Source organism: Aotus nancymaae, unplaced genomic scaffold (assembly GCF_030222135.1).
Source record: "Aotus nancymaae isolate 86718 unplaced genomic scaffold, 86718_ANA_hifiasm-v0.15.2.pri h1tg000079l, whole genome shotgun sequence".
Classification (NCBI taxonomy): Eukaryota; Metazoa; Chordata; class Mammalia; order Primates; family Aotidae; genus Aotus; species Aotus nancymaae.
The window spans coordinates 7,296,934-7,323,181 of NW_026988494.1; the positions used below are offsets into that span (position 1 = coordinate 7,296,934).

The window sequence follows — 26,248 nt, forward strand, 5'->3', positions numbered from 1 at the left end:
ACCCTCCTATTTTGACAATTATGTTTCAATTATTTCTTTACATGTCTGACTTCCACTAGATGATAAGCTCCTTAAATGTAAGGAATTTAACTCTTCGGGTTTATGTCTCTAGTACCCACACACAGTACGCACCCCGCACATGTTTTAGAAACACATAAATACTCTGTGACTACCCTCCAGTCCCAGTTCTTCTTCCCAGTGACCCCTTAGACAATAGTTTCTCAATCATAAGATTGTCTGTTGTAATGGACGCACTGGTGTGCTGCCCAGAAACAACTTCAAGACTGAAATTCTTCCAATTATTGCAAGTGTTGGCTTCTAACACCTCACAACCAGAGCTTCTCTGGACACTACTGTCTTTGGAAAGAACTCTCTCCCTCAAGTTTTCACCCCCTCTTTGGGGCATCCTGTATCCCACGACTGATGAATGCAAGGCTACAAACTCCTCCTCCTCATCTCATTCCAGGACAACTCTCCAGGGTCTGGAATGCCAGTTCCAAGACTCCTTAGGATCAGATGCAACTCTACTGCAGCTGCTCTGCAGTTCAGCTTTTCCTTCTCTCCAGACATGCATTTTTCACTCCCCACTGATATTGGTCCTTCTAGCACTCCCCAATAAATCTCCTACCTCCTCCATAATATTATCTGCCTCAAATTCTGTATTGCAAAACTTGACCCAAGTCACCAATGGAGCTTTCTAAAAATATACATTCTCAGACCTCATTCTAGATCTAATAAAATCAAAGTGGCTTAAAACATGAGAAACTTTTTAAGTTTCCTAAGTTACATGCCAAAAGTTTGCCTTAGAAAGGTTTTATTACTGTTAAAAGAGCAGACAATTCTGCCCCCAGTGAATTTCAAGGTCTCAAGACTACTTGCTGTCAGGTTGTTGACATATTTTTTTTACATCTGTACATTCTAACCCAATACTTCTCAGAAAATTGTTTCTTTTAGTATCTCTCACCTAATTTTCAATATTTAAAACTTTGTTATATTCATGTACACAGATATCAATTAATATTAAAAAGCTGAAGCTGTAATTTGTAAATTTGTACCAATCAGACTGTTCTTTTTCTCTTTTCCCCCCTTTTTTTAATAGGTACATAATCCACTAAAATCCTTGGAAAAGGAATTTAAGTTAGGTACAGATAATGAGGGATGTTGCATTAACTATTTAAATACGTAGCAATCTCTAAACCTTGTTTCAGACTGTCACTATTATGTTTAAAATAAAAGCAATAAAAATAGGAATGATCAATTTCACAATTTTGTAATTCCTATTAGTAATTTCTTTTCTTCAATAAAATTATAGCAACTACACTTACCACTTGTGTGATGAGACATTTTCCAAAACCATCTCTGTGAAGAAGATCTCTTCATCCTAACAGTAATAGCTGTATAAAACCAATGCCATTACACAAAGTCCTAAGGCAAACATTTGTAAATTGTAAAAAGTCTTTAAAAATAAACCTATTTGGCAAACAGTTGCAAAAGAAAAAACTTCAAATGAGCACATATTTTTTCCTTGGCTGCTTTAAGCTCAATGAGTTTTCCATTTTCAGTTGCTTTCTTTAATATAAAGAGATTGGCTCTGGAATAAAACTAGCAAAAAGAAAGGTGAGCATTTTCACTGAAACTAGGAGTCCGTGTGCCAAGATCCAGAATTCTGTGCCTGGAAAAGTGCTGAGACCTCAAAACTTTGAAACATTTGTTTTTGCACAGAAATGCTGACTCTGCTTATCTATATCATTTCAGCTCTATGAGTTGTGTGGCGCAGTATCCTCCTTCCACTAGCTTAGATATTCTACCCAACTCCCAGAAACAAACAAAAAAAAAATAGAAAATTATTCCTTCAATGATGAGTTTTCTCATACATTAGCTGGGAATATATACCAAGGCATGTTCTCAGTATCAAAGAGAGAACTTGGAGTCAATCATCTAGATGGCTCAGTAAATACAATCCCAACACCACCATCACATCCTAATCCCTCTAAATTTGAAACCATTTCATAGCGAGGCAATCACCTGGAGAAATGCTAGCAAGTTGCAGATCTTGGGCCAAATCTACATGTTTTTATACAGGCTGTGGGCTAAGAGTTATTTTTCATATTTTGAAACAGTTGAAAAAATATCAAGAGAAAAAACATTTCATGATAGGTGAAAATTACATTAAATTCAAATTTCTGTGTCTATACATAAAGTTTTATTGGAACACAGCAGCCCTCATTTGTTTATGTACTATCTATGGATGCTTTCACACTACAACAGCAGAGCTGAGTAGATGCAACAGAGACCTATGGTTCACAAAAGCATAAAATACTTCTCTCTTGCCTTTTACAGAAAATATTTCCAACCTCTGACCTAGAAGGCTATAATTTACAAGGTTGTTTTATATGCATCTCATTTAATCCAACAAAGTGGAGGGTATTATACAAATTCTACAGGGAAAAATAAAAAAGAAAATGGCATTCCAAGGTCATATAGCCAGTATGAAGCATTTACTCATATTCTTTCATTTTGTCAAAGAGCTTCTCTTACAATTAAGTGGTGTAATCTTTAGTAATGCTAATTAGTATTTGGTTTGTAAAAAAAAAAAAAAAAAAGTTGGCATCCTTTCATTTTCTCAATACAACAACCAAAAGTAATTTGCATAAAATCAAGCACTTCAGAGTATTTTAGTTTGTGAAGGACCAAACTAAACTCTTGGAAAGCATGTTCTGCCTCATGATATTAACTAACACACTTTCCACTCAAAGAAGAAACACAAGTTTCTCTCTTCAGCTCCTCAGGTGCTCCAATGCAATGGAAAAGAACCCTGGACACATCATCTTTCCCTTGGACTCCTTAATATTTCTCATGCAAATACAATAGATCATTCTGACAGGGTCAAACTCTTCTGAAATCAAGTTACTACAGCAATTTTGTTCATTCTTTCTGACTATATCATTGTTCATCGTATCCCCAGCCTGAAGACATTAGTCAAGGAGAAAGTTTCATGTCTTCTCTGTTTTCTCTCTACATTTTGCAGTTGAGTAGCTACAGAGTTTGTACTTTTCCTATAATATATGAAGCTGGTATGACAGGCATGAACTACCATGCCTGGCTAATATTGCCTAATTATATAATATATACAATCATTATCAATTTACTGTTATTAAGTGTTTATAAATGCCAGGAGAAGAAAATGTTCTACCAGGAATAGTGAGCAAGCAAATACTAAAATCCAGGAAGAAGGACATTTAGCTCCTGCTTGGCCAGTAACTATGTAAGTTTAGGGAAATCTTGAACCTCTCTAGGTCTCTTTTCTCCACTATATGACAAAAGAGACTACATGACCTCTAGAAGCCAAGTAAAATTTTAAAATTATCTCCACTTCTGAATATACTTTGAATGCTCACTCAATCGAAGTAAGTCTCACTTTCTTAATTTCTAAATTAGAGATAAGACCTACAGCCTAGGTAGTTAGTGACAGTAAGAAAATACATTTAAAGACATAGTACTCCAAAGGGACAATGATAATAGGGTACTTTGTGTTTGTAGATCATTTCATGCATGATAAGCAGGTCTATTACAGCTAAAGAAGAGGCTATGCCAGGCACCACAGCACACACCTATAGTCCCAGTTACTTAAGACTGGGATGGGAGGATGACTTGGGCCAGGAGTTGGGAGGCTGCAGTGTGTAATGATGATGCCTGTGAATAACCACTATACTCCATCCTGGACAACATGGTAAGACTCCATCTCTAAAAGAAAAGGAAAAAAGAATTTAAAAAGTGAGAGGAACCACATGAAAAGTAGAAATAATATTTCTTGTTTTTGAAAGTTCTGCATATCTGTAACAAACGTCCTCTTGGTACACAGGGCTTTTCTTACCCTGCTCACTTGAGACAGATAATACCTGAACCCTTACTGGGTGTCCTCTGTCCTCTTTACCTACCCTTGGTTAACACAGACCAACACGATAAACTGTAGTCCCTCAAAATAATAAGAAAGGCACTCTAAACCCATAATCACTTTTCATAGTGATAGATCCCAGCAAGAAATCTCACTCAGTAGCTTAAAATACAAACTATCTTCTTTATTTCTTATTGAAGTTCTTAAGCAGTTTTACTAAGATGAGTCTTGCCTCAAGAGCAAAATGTATGATCTCAAAGGTCATCATATAAGACTTCTCAATTGTGAATATTTTCATACATCGGTATCATTTTTTAAATGATTCTATCATCAAATTTTTTCAATAATATGACTTTATATATCATAGTCACCAAAATAGTTTACATTTAAACTGATCAATCACCCTAGAGAGGACTTAGCAGCATCACATTAACCTTTCAAAAGTTAACATTTTTAACCAACCATAAAAAAAGAAATGGGGTAATATGGCAAAGGCATCTGACATTTGAGCCTATTGTTTCTTGGTTCTTGTCTAAGCTCTTTTCATTAGGTCATGTAGATTATGGGTTAAATCTTTTACTCTACGTGTCTGGTTATTTGTCTGAATATAGAGTCAACAGTAACAATCTTGGTAATGTTTGAGAGTCAATATATAAGGCTACAATTGATTAAATCTGATGCTATTATCAACATTTAGATATAAACACAATTCAAAGTGACCAAGGCTTGATAGGCAGTGAACTAAAATAGAGAGTACTTAAGAGCAATAAAAAATTATTAGATTCGTTTACTCGATTACTCATAGTAGACATTTGCAAACATAACTATGACAGATCCTGGGGACTCTATGCCACTGTGGAAGGACAGTGAATAATAATACTAGTAAAATATGATAGAAAGGAGATGCAGCCAAGCCTATGGGAGAACAGATGAAAGACATCCACATTAGACACTGGGGACATGACACTGATACACAGCCTCAAAAAGCCAGGAAGAAATTAGGTACATAAAGAAGAGGAAGAGAGAGAGACCTGGGAGTAAAGTAAGTGCACACAGGAAATCACAGTGGTGTACCATGAAATAGGGAACTACAACTAGTCAGACCTGGTCTGAGTGTGCAGTGTTTTAGGGAAGTAGCCAGAGCTGAGACTAACCTGAGAGCCTTGTATGTCATACCAATCAGCTTGAACTTCAACCTGAAAGCTCTGAGAACTCGGTGGAAGATTTTAAGCAGGAGAATGACTAATCAGGTTTGACATTAAGAAAGATGTAAAGGAAAGTTTGGAAAGATACAAGAGTGAGTGAAGAGGCAGAATCCTGAGAAAGATGGAAACTTTAGGAGTCTATTGCAGCAATGTAGCTAGTAACCTGTGAGTTCACGCAGGAGGAACCCTGGTGAGAGGGATCACGATGCAACAAGGAATATTTAGTAAGGAATAGAAGGTGAGAAAGTAGAAATCCAGTACAACTTCTTGGACAACTGAAGGGATGGAATATTATACAGTAAACACAGAAAAGGTCAAGAGAGATGGAACTGCAACATGCATTTCATATACGCCCCACCAGAATAAACAGCATCATAGGTTTTGGCAAAAGTAAGAAAAAAGAATGAAAAATTCAATGTTTGCTTCAAATGTTCAAACCAAAATGAAGAGGAGTAAAGAAAGCCATAATATAGCTTTTATTTCTTTCTTTATTCCTGCGAAGAAATATGTGAAATTTATCAGAGGGAGAGGGTCAAGGGAACAGAATTATTTGATAGGAGGTGATGCTATCAAACATGAAAACATTTCAGGATAAAAGAGACCAAAAGTGATAAGTTTTTAAAATATTCTATAGAAACTCCCAAGATTTGACTACCTAAATGTATGTATAAGGAGGAGCACGGGCAAATTAGGAATTATGCCTACCTTAGTTCTAAAAGCTAGCAAGTTGAAAAACATTAACACAACTTTACTGTGTCAAAAGCAGCAGCAAATGTACCCACACAGGATTACAATATCCTATGGAAAAAATAACCTGGATCTAACATTTTGGGCACGATAAACACATTTGCAATTATGAGTTTTTTTATTCCCATACAAGAATGCAGAAACAAAGCCAGAATCCACTTTTCAAGAAAAAAAAAAAAATTGGCTAAGTTTCCTAAACAGAAGCCCCACTTACACCAAATCTGGTACCATTGGGTGCCAGACATCCACAGCAGGCACCAGACGGTGGAGCTCCTATCGCTTGCTTCACAGATTGCTGTCTGGTTGCAATTTCTAGTCATATGTGATTTATTTGGTGGAGCAGAGAAAACCCCCTGGCTTCTCTCTATCAGTTCTGCATCCTAGCTTCAAGCATCAAAATAAACATATTTATCCACAAAAATTAACTCCAGGTATTTCCTCTCTTTATCCACAAAGCATTCCTTTACTCCTGTGCAAAGTATTGTTCAAGGAATAATTTAATTTACAAATTGTCAAGTAAGCACCTGGCTAAAGAAGGCTGAGGAGAAAAGAAACATCCTCAGCTGTCATCTTAGCATCTAACTTTCATAAACTCTGAATCATTTCTTTCTTCCTTGATCTCTGCCTTTCTTTCATTTCTTGAATTAGGTCCAAGACCATTTTCAGAGCATATCTTGCTTTCTTTTTTCTTTTTTCTTTTTTTTTTTTTAACGGTTTGCCTAATGCAGGAATAGAAAACCAATACTGCACGTTCTCATTTATAAGTAGGAGCCGAATGATGAGGACACACGGATACATGGTGGGAACAACACATACTGGGACTGTCGAAACAACACACACTGTGGGGTGGGAGGAGGGAGAGCATCAGGGAGAAAAGCTAATGGATGCTGGGCTTAATACCTACGTGATGGGTTGATCTGTGCAGCAATCCACCATGACACATGTTTACCTATGAAACAAACCCGCACATCCTGCACATGTACCCAGGAACTTAAAATAAAAGTTGAAAAAAAAAAAGGCTTGCAAAAGCGCAATCATACACATGTCTACTAAAAAATCTATACTATATACCTGCAGTGTATCAGTCACTCCACCTATCACCAAGAACAGAAAAATAAAAAGGGAATATGATAAAGATAGTAAGAACATCTAATATGGGGAAATAATTAAATCATTAAAATATATTTTCATATACACTATCATAGAGATACAAACAAGTGTTAAAGAAAAATCCGGGAGAAATAAACTGGAAATGTTAATCTTTCATTAAACATGTATTTTTTAAAAAGTTCTTTTTTTTCCATCACACTCACACAGAAACAAGGACGTTCCAGAAGGCCTTTCTGAAGTGCAGTGTTTACCCTCCCTACAACTGACGATTTTGCACAAGATGTAAGAAAAGCTATGTCTAAACTAAAACCTTCTTTCTCCTACTAAATCATGCCAAAAATCAGGATCTAACTAACAAAAAACATTTGTCTTCACTAAAAAAAAATCATAATCCCAGGGACTGGAAATTTATATACACATCATATGGTAGTCTCTGCAGATAAACTTCTATTTCTTCTTATCTTGACACACATCATGCATGACTATGGCTCATCCCCAAGCATTTATGCCCCAGAAAAAGGTGTGTGCCATCATTTACATCAATACTTACTTAAAAGAAACCCCAATTTACCTTTAAAATGGGGAAAAAATAGTATAAGCCTTCTAAATATGACCTTTCTAAAGTAACTATAGCAATTTTACGCTTTCAAAGATCCACATTAGTTACATGTTCTAAGATATCAGAACTGACCAATAACATTCCATTCTCTCTTACCCCTAACTTTGGGATTTAATTATTATTTCTTTTCCACAAACTTGAGAAATTCTTTGGGTGACATGCAGCTTCTAAATGGTTTTCAAAAAAAAAATGAAAACACAATTTCAGGAAAGAAATATAGAATCAGCAGTTACCTGCTATACTCAGTTTAATTTTCCAAGCATTTCTCCCCTTAAAATGACCATTTGATTAAAGCATATAAACAATTTTGCTTAAGAAACTGAAGGCATTTTTATTTCTCTGGCTGATAGGAAAGGACCTAACATATTAACTAAATGAGATTATTAAAGGAAGAAGGTATGTCTGAAACTATCTTAAAGACAGTCACCATAAATAGATATGTTTGACCAAGTTTCATCTTTAGAAGGGAACACAGACGAGAAAGAAAAGAAATGGCCACCTACCAGATTACCAGGGCAAATGAGTCAAAACCAGGTGATCAATTAGAGAGATGTTTTAGCCAGATCACAGCGATACACATAATCATTTTCTCAAGATAATTATGCATTAATTAACCAAGGGCAGTAAGTACCACCGATTGGAATATCCAAATAATATATGTATACATACACGCACACATATACACACATACACACATGTAACATCTTTTACAGTAAAACTAGTGTTTTCTAAACTTACTATTGGATGTGACAAGAACCTACAATATAAACAAAGGCTCTCAATCATCACATATGTATCTAAGAAAAAACTCATCGTATAAATATTTTTCCTTATTAGAGGTACTTTTGTTATTGCTGTTTCTCATTGGCTCTTTATCTTGATGTCAGGTAATCATTCCAGAGTATTCTGCATGTACATCACCTCAACAAGAAAGGCTTCTGTTGTTGAAATGTATTTCTCTAATAAAGTGTTCCAGTTGGATGTCTTAGGTTCATTTCTCCAGTGGCATTATTTGTGAGCATCAAGAGATTAAAAACAATCAAACAATTGCGTACAAAGGCTTTATCACAGAAAACAGAGTTGAGGATGGTACACAAATCCTGCTGCAAACATTCTGAATTTACTTGGGAGTACACAGTATTTATGGGAGTGACTGTTCCCTGCTGTAAAGTATGAAGCAGCTTAGGCCTTTGACTGCTCTGGGTGACTGAGTGCATTAAAGGATTCCTATAAGAAGCATGCTTGGTGTGAATGAATCCACATTCCACATACCACAAGTAGCTACTGAGGCTAGTCGCACCTGTTATTCGAAGTAGGTACTTAAGAAAAGACAGAGGATGTAGAATTCTTATTTATAATCTATACACTATTCTTCTAATACTAAATGATAAAAGTAAGTAAATTTGAACACAACTTCAGGCAAAAAAATATGTAGAACTAGCAGTTCTCTTCTAGACCACTTTAATTTTCTGTTTCACTCCTTAAAAAAAATGATCCTCAGCAACAAATATCCATTAGATTAAAAAATGAGAACAATCTTGTTTTTAAGGCAGTCAAGACATACGTCTCTGACAGAAAAAGATCAAATGTGCTAACCAAACTAGACTATAAAATGATGTCTACATCTACACACACATACATACAAGACTTGAAGACACATTGATTACAGCATTAAACACAGTAACCATGACAATCTGTTTCCAGAGTGGTAATTCCCAACCACGACTTTTCAAGAACTTGGGATACTCCCAGGGGTCTCAAAGATTGCCATAAAACGTATCATCACCAACAATTACAACAAAAATGCCACTTGTTTTTCATTCAGCTAGGTTACAGCACATTGGAGGGAGCATTAAAATAAGAAAACATCACTAAAAATCAAATTGACTGTTTTAAATGATAAAAGATTATAAATCGCCTCTTCTAGGGCAGTAAATAGAAAGCCATGAGTTCTGTGCAAATAGCATTGGATGATACGGCCTGCTCTTGGGGAAGCAAATGTGCCCAAGAAACTCAATGCATGTCCCACTTTGTAAGATTGGAGCAGGGACAATTCAACATGGTAGACAGTGATCTCCAGTGCCCTTCCTACATGTCCTCCTACAAATAAATTTTCTCTTCTCACCCAGGGCCCCATGTTAACACAATCCTTTCTTTTTTTTTTCTTTTTTTGAGATGGAGTCACACTCTGTCAACCAGGCTGGAATGCAGTGGTGTGATCTCGGCTCACTGCAGCCACCACCTCCTGGGTTCAAGTGATTCTCCTGGCTCAACTTCTTGACTAGCAGGGATTACAGGCATGTACCACAACATCCAGCTAATTTTTGTATTTTTAGTAGAGACAGGGTTTCACCATATTGGCCAGGCTTGTCTCAAACTCCTGACCTCAGGTGATCTACCTGCCTCAGATCCCAAAGTGCTAGGATTACAGGCATGAGCCACCATACCCTGCAACAATCCTATATCTGCTCTATTTATCATCTATACTTACCTTCCTCCGAGCTTTTAAGAAACTTAAAATGACAGAACAGAAAGAAAAGAAAGCAAAGATGAAAAAGTTTGTTGTAACTTTTATTACCAGTTCAGCCATGAACTATCAGTATTACCTTGAGCAAGTATTTTCACTGTTCTAAGCTTTATTTTCTTTATCCCATGAAACAGAGACTAAACTAAATGTTCTAGCTCTGACATTTTCTGAATACATATCAGGCATAACTTACTTTAAATTATAGAATTGAATGCGAGTTATGATCTTTACCTGATAGCGTTACTGTTTGACTAAAGTTGCCACTCTTCAAGACTCTACCCTACAGATTATGCATTTTAAAAATTTAAACAGTATTTAGATAGTAGTCTTCTAAATATTTCAATGAAATGATCTAAGTGTACATAAAAATAGAAAAAAAGCTAGAGCTGAGGGACATTATATTTACTTTAATAAAAGGTAACATATGCTATTAAGATAAGAATTGGCTGATAAAATAATTTGTAAGTGGAGGCTAATTTTACAGTGTAAATCTTATTGTTTATGTCATCCTTCTCTGATGTTTGAAGAGCACCGAGGCAATGTGCCAAACCAACTGTGAGATCCTTAGAAATAAGATAATTGCTATTAAGCACATATTGTCAATGCCTAGTTAACACAAAGTCAAGTTGCACTTCTGAAGGAAAATGACCATGTTTTGCCATGCTCAAGACGGAAGGCAAATGAAAGCACTGTAGATCTCCACATACATGATTTATAAACATGACTTGGTCAGCATAGTGCAAATAAAAATGAAACACAAAATAATGTTCCCTAGAAACTGAACAAAATATAAAAAACAAGCAATAGGCCAGGCATGGTGGACCATGCCTGTAATCCCAGCACTTTGGGAGGCTGAGGCAGGTGGGTTACAAGGTCAAGAGATCGAGACCACCTCGGCCAACATGGTGAAGTCCCGTCTCTACTAAAAATACAAAAATTAGCTGGGCGTGGTGGCATGCGCCTGTAGTCCCAGCTACTCAGGAGGCTGAGGCAGGAGAATCACTTGAACCTGGGAGGCGGAGGTTGCAGTGAGCCAAGATTCCACCACTACACTCCAGCCTGGCGACAGAGCAAACTGTCTAAAAAAAAAAAAAAAAAGCAATAAAAAACCAATAATAACAAAAACGCAAGGGAAGTGGTGGGTGGTTCTATAAAGTAGGTGTCTGACACTGGTAAATGCATCTGAAGACAATCTCTCCTGAAAATACAGACTTAATACAGCTTCTCTCTCTATCATTATATATTGGGTATTTTTAAAATTATCTGTCAGGTTATCAAAATCTAACTGAAAGTATTATTCCTGTAGATTTCATTTATGCTATTGCTATCAGGACACAAAGAAACTTCCACTAGCTTTGGGGAAAAAATTACACATGTTTTCTGAAAAAATTAAAACCACTGTCTTAAAATTATATATTTAAAATTCTAAATATATATGACTTTCAACTATATTTACATAAAACAATAATTCATATGTCAGGTAAAATCTCCCTGCCTGTCGATATCAACAAGATTGCCCTGAGCTGCCAATCCTAACCCTTATAGTAGTTCAAAATAAATACTTCCCATTTTCTCATGTAGAATAATTTACCCTGCTACAGAGGCTCTATCCTCAAAGTCCCTCACCTTTAATCCTAAGTGACTTATCAAGTTTTGTTTCCCCCAACCCCCGCCCCCCGGCCAACCACAGTTCCTTCCCTAAAAGTAATTATGGTGCCAATTGGTTATAATAATGATTTTTTAAAGTCTTGACAAAAATAATTAAATTCATAATACAGAAGTTAAATAAGAAATTGCACTGTTAAGAACAAATTTAAATAGAAGCCTATTATACACTTTAATTATTTCCTTGATTCAATTATATTAAAATTGTTTCAGAGACTTATATAAACGTTTCATTATTCACACCTCTGTTAGGAAGCTGCTCTGTACTTTTATTAAAAACTTGACAGCAGCCCATGCATTCAAGTGAACTCTGAACTGAATAGCTAGATTTTCTCTTAACCCAATCATGGATCACTTGTCTCAATTAGATTGATTCATTTTTCCTTCATTTTTAAGCATTAGTCAATCTCTGACCTAAGTATCTGTACATGCTCCTTTTTGTCAAAGAAACATTACCTTGTTTCCACATCTAATACTATATTTTATAGGCTTTATTCTATAATTTTATTATATTCAATAAATACAATAAATATTCACAATTCAAGACTTTATCATGACTCTAATTATAAGCTTTATATTACGTAGATCTTCTTAATCAATTATATATTCATCTTTTTATAAAAATAGCAATAACGCTGGGTACTGTTTCTATGGTAAGTAAAAGAAAAATGCAGAGATAAAAATATTCTTTAAAAGGTATTCTTATTTACAAAATTTAAATATTTGCAAGAATCATTGACAAATGGACATAGCAGATATTTTGGATATTTCAAGGAAAAAAAAAAAAAAGGCTACCAAAGTTACAATAAGCCTATTCATGGTAGAACAGTTTCTTTATTTTTAAATCTTATCTTCAAGGGTCATCACAAATTTATAGATGTTAGTATTGCAAAATTCAGGGAATGAATTATTTCAATGAGAGTTACCAACTTATAAGAAAGAGCTTAAGCCTTTCATAATTTGAGGGAATAGTGCTAGATAAGGTGATGATTGATAGACAGAAAGACAGATAGATGAATTGATAGATGTATAGATAGCTCCATATAGATCATTTATCTCAGGATGCAAAGTGCATTTTACTTCCTAGCTGTGGTACACAATATGCTTAGTCATAACAGCACAGCAAGGATCACTTTTCTCACACAGAACTCTAAATTCAAGCATTTCATGGTCACAAAGTAACAAAGCAGTCCATGAATATGAAAAACTTACCAAAAATGAGAACAAGACAACATCATCAGGATTCAAAAGGAAAAATGGAGTAAAAAAGTAAACATGCTTTACCCATCATGCCATTCTAAACCCTGGCTAATTTTATACCCTAAAAATGCACACGTCATTTCAAACTATATACATGGCCACCAATATAAAAAAATCCTAATAAAATAAACGAAATCAACCCCAAAATGTCAGTTTTCATATTCCTGTATGAACAAGGAAGGCATCAGAATAAAGAAACTTCCACTTGCTGGGTATTATACAAAAGCAACAAAGAAAAGAAAAAATGAGAAAAAATAAACTCGTTAGTCATAAAACTTACAACAGATATAATGTTCATACTTCCCACCATGTAAAAGCTCTCAAAAGCAACTGATACTATACATAAACCTTACAGAAAAACCATTATAAAGAAAGAGAGAATAGTTATTCAAGGGCAGATTTCCAAAGATACTGCCAAAAATATTTTCTCAACATGTGTGGCACCCTGAAATGCCAAAACTATATTTTTGGTATACTATACTATCCTGTCAATAAGGCAGAGGTCTGATAGAAGCAAAAAGAAATAAAGATAAAATGAAGATTGAGATTAAGTAGCTTACCAGTGACAGTTCACAGAAAATACCAACAAAAATAAACCACCATGGAAAAGAAATTATAGCAGCAGTAGAAGATACTAACATGCAACAGCTCATCATGTGTAAAAATTAGAAGTAGTATGGCAGTGAGTAGGGATGGCTGCTGAAGCCTCCTGAATACAGTTTAGAGAAGCAGAAAAGAAAGAAAGATGGATGGATGGACAGATAGATGAACGATTGACTGATTGATAGATGGATAATAAACAGATTGAACAACTGAACAAAGGGGCCATATTAGCAGCAAGTACAACGTCTCTGTGGAAGCACCTAATGAAAGCACCTTTAAGGTGTGAAGTTTAAAAGGCTGCCTGAATCTTCCCACCTCACGAACACCTCTACTAATATAGCTAAGGCATGAAGATACAAATCATTCAGTAATGAGTATTAGCAAAGGAGATAGATACAGCATTGATACAAGGTTACTGCAAGAAAAAAATTGGAGAAAGAGCAGTAAAACTTGCCAACAGACAAAAAGCACAAGAATTTCTTCAATGACAGAATTAAAAGTCTAACTAAAAACTTAGTCATTAGTTTTATAAAATAAATGAAGCAATTGCCTTTAAAAGGAAGATCATGAAGAAGAAACAGGAAGTCAACAGGAAGTGCTCAAATATAACCTGTCAGAGCTCAAGAAATAAATAGGGTGAAACAGCAGAAATAATAAAAAATCTGCAGAAAATAGAATAAGGAACATAAAGGCTAACAAAAAAGGAGAACAAAATTTAATAAAAATAAATAAAGACTTGAAAAGAATGAAAGAATGAGAGACTAGATGACAGATATAGAAGACAGGCAAAGTAGATACAACAAATGTATTTGGAGTATGTTACAGACTGAACATTTATTTCTCTCCAAAATTCATATGTTAAATCCTAACTTCCAAGGTGATGTTATTAGAAGATGGGGCCTTGGGAGGTGATTAGGTCATGTGGGCAGAGCCTTTACGAATGGGACTACTGCCCTCATAAAAGGGAACCTGAAAGTTTCCTTGCTCCTTCCATCACGAGAGGATATAGTGAAAACACAGAATCTGTGAACCAGGAAGCAGGCCTTCACCAGACACAGAATCTGCCAGTGCCGTGATCCTCCAAAACTGTAAGAAATAAATTTCTGTTGTTCATAAGCCATTTAATTATGATAATTTATCACAGTAGCTCAAACAGACTACTTTTAAGAGTACTTAAAAAAGAAAAACATAGGGACATAAAGACAATTTAAAGATATAAGCTCTCCAAAATTCTTTGAAATAAAAGCATACTATACATATTGAAAGGTACACTGGAGGCAAGGAAAAACTATCCCAGTATAGACAACCCAGACAGTTATTGAACTTTAAATGATAAAGAATATCTAAGACAGCCCAGCAAAAAGAGCAAATTATTTATAAGGATGAAAATCAAATTTATCTACAGTTGCATTTAACTCTATAAAACATGTATTAACAGCACCATCTACAAGGTCCTCAGTAAAAGAAAGTTTGAGTCAAGTTGTCCTTTAGGAAAAAAGGCAACAAACAGCTTTTACATACAAAAATGAATTAATCTTTCTTGACAACAACAGTAGGTGGTCTTCAGCCAAATAAATATGACTGAGGAATGATTTTTAAAAAAGACTTCAGGGTTGAGATGACCAAAAAAGAATGTGAATATTATGTGCTCTGACAAGTAAAACTGGTACAACTAAAAAATTTAGGAAGGAGGGGAAAAGAAATGAAGCAGTTGGAAAAGTTTGATTATTTTACTAAAATTCCTGGAAATCAAGTAATAGCATTAAAGCAAGTAAAAAAAATTGATAGAAGTACAAACTTATTTTATAAAATGTTAAAAACCAAGACCATTTTATTGGCTATTACTGGGTGGTAGAGAAAGAAAGAATAAAAGGGAGAAGATGAAGGTATTTTTATGTATCACTGTGCTTCACAGAAAATTGATATAATAAAGAAAAAGAGATCTAAGAGTATAATATAAAAGCAAAATTATAAAGATAGCCAATAGAATAAATATGTAAGCTTCATAAATATCAGAAGTATACTTAAAGGGAATTACACAGACAATATAATGAAAGACTATTAGAGAACATAAAGCAAACATGAAAGCAAAAAATGTAACATATGGCAGCACTCAAAACAAATATATCAACTATATCAATATCAATAGATTAAATTCACTTGCTAAAATCAAAGATATTTAGATTGAGTGAGAAAGTAAATCCAAGCTCAATATTGTTTAAAAGAATACCTATAAAAAACTGATTCACAATAATTAATATTAAAATGTGGACAAAGATATACTGGAAAAATGGAAGAGAATCTAAGTAGATGGTCTTGATCTTCATATTAGACAAGGAAGAATTTAGGCCCAAAATGATGCAAAAAACAAAACTGTATAACTCAAGAGGGAGTAATTCACAAAAAATTAATTGTTATGAATAACTATAACATAGCAAAATATTCACAAACCAGAAGTTACAGGAAATAAGACAGAAACACACTAGTGATAGGAGTATAATTCTCTTCTCTGAAGCTATGAGAACAGAGTAGCATCATTAACAAGTTACGGATGTTCAATATACCAAAAATACTTTATATTAGAAAAGACCTATCTTCTTTTCAACAATCCATATTTGTGAATATATGGAATATTTATTAAAATTGATAACATATGAAGCCATAAAAAATTTCAGAAACAGACAAATTCGAGAAATAATGGAGAAAATACACTGTTAACATAATACACTAAATACAGAAATTGATGAAACTGGAGAAAAATAAAATTTCCTCATACAGAAATTTAAAAAACACCCCTAAAACAATTTCCTCTTCAAAGAGTTATACAAACTGATATATGTGAATATATAATATTAATAGAAACATCATACCTGAATTCATGAGCTGTAGCTAAATCATCGCTCAAAGGAAAACTCATAGCATTTAATTTTTATTTAAAGAATTTAAAAGAATAATGAAAAGAAGTAACTGAGCTTCTGAATCAAACTTATAGAAAAGAACAAAAAGAATCAATGGAAAAGGAGAAAACGGTAGTTAGTATTTATGGAGTTATGAAAAAGTAGTAGAATAAATACATTTTTTAAATTATTTTTAAGAAAATATTTAATGTATGAAGCAGAGCTAACCTATTCAAGGAAATATGAACAAACTACAAAAATGAAAATAAGTTTAAAAGTCACAAAAACAAAGAAAAATAAAAGAACCAAAAGAAACCATTTTATTCAACTCTATACCAAAATAAAGTTAATCTGTATGAGATATGTAATTTTCTAGTAATACATAATTCACCAAAACCGATCCCAGAAGATATAAAAAATTTAAATAATCTGATTTCAACAAATGAATTACAGAAATGTAAGAATTATGAATACTCCAAAATCTCTAGGCCTTGGAAGTTTTCTAGGAAAATTCTATCGCATTTTTAAAAAACAGTGAGTTCCAGTGTTTACAATAGCCCTGTGTTAGAAAAAATAAGAAAACCTCTTCTCTCCTTTACAAAAAAGAGTCACACTAATATCAAAACTTTATAAAGATTGCACAAAACAAAAATACCTGACAAAGTTTAGGTATGAATATCAATGAAACACTCCTAGAAGCACTTGAACAAATAATTCATTATATGAAATGTGACTTATTCCAGGGAAAGCAAGAATGGTCAAATATTGTAAAACTATTAAAATAAGTTATATTATATATCTAGAAATAAATAGCACATGATACTTTCCATAGATAAAAATGGCCTTTGACCAAAAAAAAAAAAAAAGAGACAAATTACTTTATTAAAAACAAAAAATAAGAAAAAACAAACAAGCCCATTCGAAAGTGGGTGAGGGATATGAACAGATACTTTACAAAAGAAGACATACATGAGGCCAACAAGCATATGAAAAAATGCTCATCATCACTGGTCATTAGAGAAATGCAAATCAAAACTACATTGAGATACCATCTCACGCCAGTTAGAATGGCAATCATTAAGAAATCTGGAGACAACAGATGCTGGAGAGGATGTGGAGAAATGGGAACACTTTTACACTGTTGGTGGGAGTGTAAATTAGTTCAACCATTGTGGAAGACAGTGTGGCGATTCCTCAAGGACCTAGAAATAGAAATTCCATTTGACCCAGCAATCCCATTACTGGGTATATATCCAAAGGATTATAAATCGTTCTACTATAAGGACACATGCACACGAATGTTCATTGCAGCACAGTTTACAATAGCAAAGACCTGGAACCAACACAAATGCCCATCGATGATAGACTGGACAGGGAAAATGTGGCACATATACACCATGGAATATTATTCAGCCATCAAAAACAATGAGTTCGTGTCCTTTGTAGGGACATGGATGAACCTGGAAACCATCATTCTCAGCAAACTGACAAAAGAACACAAAATCAAACACCACATGTTCTCACTCATAGGCAGGTGTTGAACAATGAGAACACATGGACACAGGGAGGGGAGCACTATACACTGGGGTCTGTTGGGAAATAGGGGAGGGTCAGCGGGGGGTGGGGAGTTGGGGAGAGATAGCATGGGGAGAAATGCCACATATAGGTGAAGGGGAGGAAGGCAGCAAATCACACTGCCACATATGCACCTATGCAACAATTTTGCATGTTCTTCACATGTACCCCAAAACCTAAAATGCAATAAAAAAAATCACCTAAAAAAGAAAGGACTACAATTGAACCTTGAACAACATAGGTCTGAACTCTAAAAATCCACTTATATGCAGATTTTAAAAAATAAATATACAGAAAATTTGTTTGGAGACTTGCTGTACAGACTAGACATACAGAAAAAATTAAGAAAAACATGTGTCATGAATACATGAAATATATGTGTTGATTGGCTATTTAGGTTATCAGTAAGCCTTCCAGCCAACAGTAAACTATTAGTAGTTAAGTTTTGGTGAGTCAAAGTTATATGCAGATTTTCTACTACACTGGGGATCGATGCCCCTAACCCCCCAACCCCACTGTCCAAGGGTCAACTGTAAATGTGGATTCATGGTAATAAAGGGCAAAGTGTAACAAGAGACTCAACAATAAAATGACTTTAAAAACAATTATGTTTCTTTTTCTTTCTCAAATTATAATCGGAAGTTGGTGTTCCAGAGTAGCGGTCTGTTCCACAAAGTGATTCTGAGACCCAGGTTCGTTCCACCTGTGGTTTGCCATCCCTGTGGGCCTTGCTGTCCTCTACATAGTTGAGGCTGGGTTGCCAGCACTTCTGGTTTTCTGCCAGCAAGAAGGGAAAAGAAAGGATGTGGAAGAATTGACATGTATCACTTTCACTTACATTACAAGGCAAGAACATGGGCACACATGAATCACAAGGTCATGCTTAAATGCAAGCTGGGCTGAGAAATTCATGTCTTAAGGAGGCGTTCACATGTCCAGCTACAACTCCAGGACTGTACAGATGGATACTTCATTAACATAGTAAAATATGTCTAACTCAGACCAAAAACCATCATCATGCTTTATGACAAAATTGTAGAATCCCAGAAGTGTATTAAAAGCCTATAGAAATAAATAACAAAAAGATTAACAATAAAAGATGTGAATGTTGATAAAAAGGAAAAGATATGAATTGTTTATAGAAAGAGAAACATTACTTAAATATATGAAAATATATTTCACTTCACTCATAATAAGAAAAACACAGGTTAAAAATTTACTAATGTATTATTTTGTATTTATCACACTGGCAAAATGCCAAAGGCTGATAACATGCTCTATTGATAGGGCTGAGGAAAAGGGTACAATCTCATATAAGCCTGGTAAGAGCATAAATAAGCACGATCCCTACATGAGGGCAATTTGACAATGCCGATCAACATTCAAATACCTATACTCTAACCTAGCAATTCCAATACTGGGAAATTATCCTACTGTATAAAATTACGCATATATAATATTCTTTGCAGTATTGTTCATGATATCAAAAGATTAGAAACTAGTCAAATATATATGAATAAGGGAATTGTGAAATATGCATATATTATGGTACTTCAGTGCAAGGAAATGATATGCAGCTATAAAAAAATAAGAAAAGTTCCTATGTACATATATAGAAATAACTCTATATTATGTTAAGAAAAAAAATCAAGAGGCAAAATATTTATAAAATGTGCTATTTTTTGTAAAAAGTAGGAGAATAAGAATCTATGTTTATTTTAGGTTTGTATATACATAAAAATCTCTGGAAGGACACATAAAAACCTAGTAACAGTAGTTTTCATGGGGAAGGAAGGGGGAGTAAAAGGAGCTGGGAAGATGGGGATGTAGGAAGGAAATTTCTTACTATGTTTTCATTTACTCTTTCAGATTTTTGAACCATATGAATAGATTACCTATGCAAAACAGGCAATCCATTTAAGGCCGAAATTTAATTTTAATTTGCTGCTCTTGTTCTAAGGAATTTGAGAAGATGTAAGACATTTTAAACCAAATTTAGCCTTTAAGATGTACTTGAACACAGTCATTAGACATGAAACAAGCAACTGAACATCATGTGGCCATTGTTCTCCAGAGCTCATAAAACTACCATAAAATTGTTTTTATTTTGGCATTAGATTACCTCCTTTTTTAAGCAGGAATCATAGCAATGTGAGATTTTCTTTCTGAAAGCATAAAGTATTAATACACATAGATTGAATGGTGGAAAAATGGGTATTTTTACTGTTCACAAGGTAGGTGAAAATCCTATCTCCCTAATTATCACTCTTTAGCAAAGACTAATTGGGAAGAGAGCCAGGAATACGAATGCAGAATAGAGAGGAAAAAAGTTCTCTCAGCAGAGAAAACAGTGGGGTTTGATAGCTTTTCAATGATTTTATTCATCAAAACAGAATCATCTTGTCACAACATTAATTTTCTACAATTTACTTTCATAAAGCACAGAACACAGGCTTTCTCCATAAATTATTATTTTCCAACTTTCATCCCATCTCTTGTTCTGCAGTGGCAAGGCTGGGTAAGGAGTGCGGGGGGTGAGGGGTGGGAGTGGGGAGGAGATGACAGATAAAAGATCAAAAGAGAGATTTTCAAAGTGGAGAAGGCCGTTTCACATAGCCACAAGTTCCATGCAATATGTGTAGAATTTTATTTCAAAATATCTTAAGGCTTTTTCTTAAAACAATGAAGCAGAAATATGGATCTACTTTTGGTGAGTTAGGGAAAAGTCACCAGAATTTTATTTGAGAGATAGAATCATAGATTTAATTTTTCTAACCAATAAAAACGTCTTAATAGTGAGCTTTCAAAATTTGATGGAAGGCCAGGTGTGGTGACTCACGCCTGTAATCTTAGCACTTTGGGAGGTCAAGGCAGGTGGATCACTTGAGGTCAAGAGTTGGAGACCAGCCTGGCCAACATGGCGAAACCCTGTCTCTGCTAAAAGTACAAAAATTAGCCTGGTGTGGTGGCACACGCCTGTAATTCCAGCATTCCAGCTATTCGGGATGCCGAGTTGGGAGAATCTCATGAACCCAGGAGGCAGAGGTTATAGTGAGCCAAGATCGCACCACTGAACTCCAGCCTCAGTGACAGAGAACTCAGTCTCAAAAAAAAAAAGATCTGAGATTTGATGGAGACTTTGAGTAAAAGGCCAATAGACCAATATTTAAGTATGCATCACTTGAAAATACCAAACGCCACCCAGCTTCCCATACCCTTGCCATTTCAACTACAGTAATTACTTGCTTGGAGGTTATTTAATAACATTCTGTATTATACAGATCATAGATGAGAAATCAGAAGTAAGCAAATAATAAAGGTTTCCAAGTAGACAGAAGAAAAAAAAAAACCAACAAATCAAGCACTTCATTTATAAGAGAGATCTTATTCAAAGTCTATTTATTTTTGCTTAAGTTAAAAATTCTAGGCTTTACCAACCTACAACAAACTGAAAATTTTCATTAGAAAGATAAGCACTTCTATTTGGATACAGGTACAGCAGAAAAGACAGACACTGAAAACAATTATGAAAACATAAAAACCACTAAAAAATCGGAGTATACAAAAACACTAGAAAGACAGCCTGAATCCATTTAATACAAGGATAAATAGTTCTTAATACCTTAACTATTTAGTAGAAATCACCATCTTACGACTTACTTATATTGTGTATAACATCACCCTACATTTTCAAGAAAGGATTTAATTATGTTCAGTTTTTTTAATTTCAGAAGCATGTAATATAATAAAGAGAATTCAAAAAAATGGTTAAATTTAAGAGTTTTTAAGCTAAAAGATTTACAACATAGAATTCCTAAACTAGATTTCAGACGCTCTGCTTTGGCTCATATGTAGAGATAGGCACATCTGAGGGTCTGACTGGACCTTTGTAGAAATACGGGGCAACTTAAGCCAAGAAACTACTTTGCATAATCCTGATGTGTGTCAGATAAAAGAAAGTCATTGAATTGGTTGAAGCCAAGGAGTGACAATTAGGAAGCATTGGAGATTCATTTAAGTAGGGAAGCAACAGTAGACTGAGACCCTAGAATGCTAGCACATTTAACAAGAGACAGTGAAGGTTTCAGGCAAAATTATGTGGGAGGGCAAAGTGTGTAAGAAAAATTAATTAGTCAACATTGTACAATTCAGACAAAAGCAGAGAGATACTAAAAAGAAGAAAAATCTCTTTTGCTCTGTGGCAATAAGCTAAGAGCACAAATATTTGACTAAGAATAATTTATTGAAGATGTCTGCAAATTCAGATTCCTGACCAAAAGAACAAATGAATAGAAGAGAATGCTGCATTCATCCTCGGCCCACAGCTTTATCTATTTCAGGTCTACAGATCAGTTTCTTGAACTCCCCTGGGAATACAGACATACACTAGAAGATACGGTTGCTTTAATATCTCTCTATAATGTCATCGACTATGTGTTAATAGCTCATACATTTAAGCAAGACATTCGTAACTCATTTCAAATGGTGCAATTGTCCAATAAATTGTTTGAAACTTTTAAAAATCTTCAGTGTTCCATAAAAATAAAAGCCTTTTCAGAATAATTGAAACCAGCAATGCAAAACAAATGTATTTCCTTGATAAATTTAGTTTTAAGTGAGCTTTAATTTATATGCTAAATTTTTTAATTTAGTTCAAGTTTTGGCAGAGATGTTTATTTTAATTGTTGGACTTCAAAATTCTAGCTTAGGAATAAACATCTGCTCCTTTCCAATTTTCTGCATAAAATGAGTAAATTTCTATAAGTTGTAAATGAAGGCTGTAGACACACTATATTGCTTTTGGAAAGATTACAAAATTGCAGCAGACACTTGATGTGAATTCTATATGAGATATTTTATAGCATGGTGTGCACTACCCTATCATCTTAACTAAGGTTCTTAGATCTATTTATATTTAAGCTATGTATTGATAAAAAGAACATACTATATAAGCACCCAAATGTTGTACCTGAATAGCCTTCTTTGGAACACTTGTTGAGTGCCCTCGTAAATTTTGAACTCTTCTCCTTGCTTTATAGAAATTCACAAAACAAATGGATTCTTTCTGCAAGACCAAAATTTCTCAATGAAAAAGCATAAACACAGTTTCAGCCCATCTATATTGCAGGCCTTGTAAACAATTTGAGAAATGCTACTAATAATAGACAATGTGCATTTCTCCAGCTATAACCTTGGAGGAAATCATCAAAACTTTCAGAAATTAAAATTATAGCTGTTGAAGAATCATAGGGTGTGAAAAATTTTAAAAAGTGAATTTAAAAATAGGCCGAGCGCGGTAGCTCACGGCTGTAATCCCAGCACTTTGGGAGGCCAAGGCAGGCAGATCACGAGGTCAGGAGTTTGAGACCCACCTGACTAACATGGTAAAACACCATCTCTACTAAAAATACAAAAATTAGCCAGGCATGGTGGTGCATGCCCATAATCCCAGCTACTACAGAGGCTGAGGCAGGAGAGTCACTTGAATCTGGGAGGCAGAGGTTGAAGTGAGTCGAGATGGCGCCATTGCACTCCAGCCTAGGCGACAGAGTAAGACTCTGTCTCAATATAAATAAATAAATTAATTAAATAATAGCTGTTGAGATGTTGTAAAAGGTTACATCCACCTTTTGCAAAAACTGAATACTGAGAAAACCCAATTCTTATTATTAAAATGTTTTCTTCCTTCAACAATGATGGCAACATTCATGAGGGCACTGCTAAACATGCTTGTAGCCATTAGAACCAGCCAGTCATAGACTCTGGGTAACAACAACCAGTGGCAATTAAAATGATTGAAACCAGCAATGAACTAGGACTAAGCTAATATAAAGATATAAAGCTCATATAGCATCCATATCCCCTAAAACTCTGCAAAAAAAAAATTGCTATGGGGAATTTTAGGTAGTTTTTCCTTCATTCTATCTTTTAAAGTAAGTGTTACTCAATTACCATATAAAGGTGTCTAGCTATGCTAATGTGCATGAATCCATGAAGTACATAGAATTCCATGAAGTGGATGATTCTATGAAGTGGCAAGTCTGCTTTAGAAAGTATTAGGGTTATAATAATAGATGTCAAAGGATGAAGAAATACAGACTTTAGTGAACCCAGTCAACTTTCAAGATGCTAGTAGCCATTCAGGAGCCTAAATAAAGGTCTCTGTCCAACTGTTTCCATTGCTAAAGATCAAGTGTATACTGTAAGCCCAATGACAGTAGAAAATACCAGAATTCTGAGAAAAACTCCAGAGAATATCACATATGTCAGTGATTCTCAAACTTTAAGGTAAATAAAAATCACCTGGCAAGATTCCTAAAACAGTTTCTGGGCCCATCTAATGAAATTTTAATTCAATAGGTTAGGTGGGGCTCATAAATGTACAGTTCTAATAAGCTCACAAGTGGTTCCAACATGGCTGCTCAGAGGAACACTCTTTGAGAATCACTGTCTGACCACTACTGAATCAGAATCTGCATTTTACAAGATTTCCAGGTGATTTGCATGCACATTGTTAAAATTTGAGAAGCATTACTGTAGGAAATAAGTAAATAGTTTTGTTTTTTTCCATGTTATTCTATTATATTGGAATAGGGAGAGGGGAAAAGGAAGTCAGCTTCAAAAGAAACCAAAACTAAGTGCTTAAATTACACTCTTTTCTGAGAAGCAAATCTATTTGGCCACCTTGCCCCCCTTTCTCAATAAAGGATTCATTTTCTCCTTTCTTTACCTACCTCCCCATCCTTGCTATACCTTACCCAGGGCTCACATTACCTAGAGTTCCATTTGGACTTCAGGTCTGTATGTCACGGATTTCCTGGGAAAATCTAGATTGATATAATTGTTCCCTCCTCAATAAAAATGATTTTGATTCAAATGAAGAATTAAGTTTGGATTATATATGTTCATAAGAGCTTTTATGTCAAGAAATTAAGAAGAGATTCACAGAAAATCCTTTAGCAGATTGACTTGGGATTCAGAAACATGCTTACAACAAGAGTAAGAGATGTTCACACAGTGACATTCCAGAGTCACCCTAGATCTTAGTGACAGGAAGAAAGGACAGCCTCTTCGCTGACTGTGCTGTATGTAATCTTATGTACAGATAATTACCTGGATGAGACCAAGTGTGCCCCCAATTGAGCCACACAGAAGACTATGCTATCGCTACATGTAATGAATCATCACAGAGAAAATGTAAGATATGAATATATCAAGCCTTTGGCAATAGGAAATATCTGAGTTCACATGACTAACAATCCTTCCTACTTGCTGATTCACACTACTGTAGGTAGCTTTTTGTTCCTCTGCTAATAAGCTACAGAGACAAAAGAGCCCCAAGGCCATCCGCAAACTGCAGAAATGTCCTTTGAAGTAGCAAACGTCCCTCATTCCACCACAATAACCCACCTCCCTTTGCTTTAGTTACTTCAGTCTGCCACAGAGACCTCACCTCACCAATTACTTCCATAGTCAATGAGCCTATTACTAAATCTAAAACTTGACAGATCCATGAGTAGATTTCAGGTTGGTTAAGTACCAGGAACAAAGACGGAGGGCATAAGAAAACATGGAGCTTCGTCTCATTTTCTCTGACAAATTACATGTACTGGAGCAGAGCACTGGACAATGAGCACAGAATCAAGGTTCTAATGCCAGTTCTTCTACCAGGTACCCTGAAGCAATTCACTTGGCCTCCTTCATTCTAGTCCTTCCAAAATCAAGCCATATTCTCATTAAGATGCCTCAGTATCTAGGAATCTGTAATTATGTGGGCTATCCATGCTGCTGGAAGGCCAAAGAAACAGCCAGTCAGCAGCAAATAGAAAACAACAATCTTGGATGAGATCAGGAGCTGTAGTTTCAGTAGCTCCACACAAACCATCCTCATCCTAGGTTAGGTCTTAATGCCCTGGGCTGCCCAGGAACTGGGACACTGAATAAAGTTTGTTCATGTGAGCATCCTTCCTTACTTATTCAACTAAAAGTCAATCAAGAAGACCACGCAGACACTAACATGAGGATTCCCTTCCACATCAGGATCAGGAATTAAAATATGACTCAGAGAATGAAAACTGTTTCCAAAAAGTCTGCGACTGCATAGAAAGTAAAGGCCTTACCCACCCTCATTCACACCCCATCCTG

General features: G+C 35.0%; 1 protein-coding gene across 1 annotated transcript in view; it reads right to left on the minus strand.

Moving 5' to 3' along the window:
* NRG1 (neuregulin 1) overlaps positions 1 to 26,248 on the minus strand; it is a 1,119,143-nt gene that overhangs the window by 1,034,079 nt on the left and 58,816 nt on the right. The gene's annotated exons all lie outside the window — the stretch shown is intronic.